Source organism: Octopus bimaculoides, chromosome 16 (assembly GCF_001194135.2).
Source record: "Octopus bimaculoides isolate UCB-OBI-ISO-001 chromosome 16, ASM119413v2, whole genome shotgun sequence".
Taxonomy (NCBI): Eukaryota; Metazoa; Mollusca; class Cephalopoda; order Octopoda; family Octopodidae; genus Octopus; species Octopus bimaculoides.
The window spans coordinates 28131869-28133223 of NC_068996.1; the positions used below are offsets into that span (position 1 = coordinate 28131869).

At 36.3% G+C, this 1355-nt stretch overlaps 1 protein-coding gene across 1 annotated transcript in view; it reads right to left on the reverse strand.

Annotated features, from left to right (window-relative positions):
* The window catches only part of LOC106879488 (proton channel OtopLc), a 299778-nt gene that overhangs the window by 139400 nt on the left and 159023 nt on the right, over window positions 1–1355 (reverse strand). The window lies entirely within an intron of this gene.

Sequence of the window (1355 nt, forward strand, 5' to 3'; positions counted from 1 at the left end):
TCCCACAAAATTTGCTGTCCTAGTGCCGAAATTTGAAATAATAATAATAATAATAATAATAATAATAATTATTATTATTATTATTATCATTATCGCAAAGCATTTATCCAGCATTCTGTCGTTCCTGCAATAAACATATAACACCAGTACCAATAATGATAATTCTTTTTATTTTTGGCACAAAGCCACCAATTTTGAGTGCTTATTTTATCGACCTCCAAAGGAAGACAAAAAAAAAAAAAACAAACGACCACAACAGAATTTGAACTAAGAACGTAAGGAATTAGAAGAAATACTGAAGAGCACTTTGCGCAGTGCAGTACCGATTCTGCCAGCCCGCCGCCTTGACAACAACAATAATAATCCATTCTACTATAGACACAAGGTCTGAAATTTCGGTGGAGGAGGCTAGTTGATTACATCAACCCCAGCGCTCAACTGGTACTTATTTCATCGACCCCGAAAGAATAAAAGGCAAAGTTGACCTCTGTGGCATTTGAATTCAGAACTTAAAGGCGGACGAAATGCCGCTAATAATTTTGTCCGGTGTAGTAATGATTTTTCCAGCACGCTCCTTAATAATATTAATAGTAATATTCCTTCCTACTATAGGCACAAGGTCTGAAATTTTGTGGGAAGGGGCTAGTCGATTACATCGATCCTAGTATTCAACTGACACTAACTTTATTGATTCCGAGACGGTAAAATGTTAAGGCGACCCCGACAGAGTTTGAACTCAAAGAGTATAGACGGAAGAAATACCACTGAACATTTTTGTCAGGCGTGCTAATGATTCTGCCAGTGCGCCATTTTAGCAATAGTAATAATTGTTTGAAATTTTGACACAAGGCTAGCAATTTTATGGGAGGGATTGAATTGATTACATCGACCCCAGTCCTCCACTGGTACTTATTTTATCTACCTCGAAAGGATGAAAGGCAAAGTCGACCTCGGTAGGATTTGAACTTAGAACGTAAAGACGCTAAGTATTTTGTTCAGTGCGTTAACGGTTCCGCCAACTCGTTATCTTAACAACAACAGCAAAAACAACAAAAACAACAATAATGATAGTTTCTTTCAAATTTTTGCACAAGGCCAGCAATTTCAAAGGAGGGGACTAATCGATTACATCGACCCCAGTGCTCAACTGGTACTTATTTTATTAATCTGAAAGGATGAAAGGCAAAGTCATCCTCAGCGGAATTTGAACTCAGATGTAAAGACGGACGAAATGCCGCTAAGCATCTTCCCGGCGTGCTAACGATTCTGTGAGCTTACCACCTTAATATAATAATAATAATAATAATAATAATAATAATAATAATAATAATAATAATAATGATAATAATAATTTT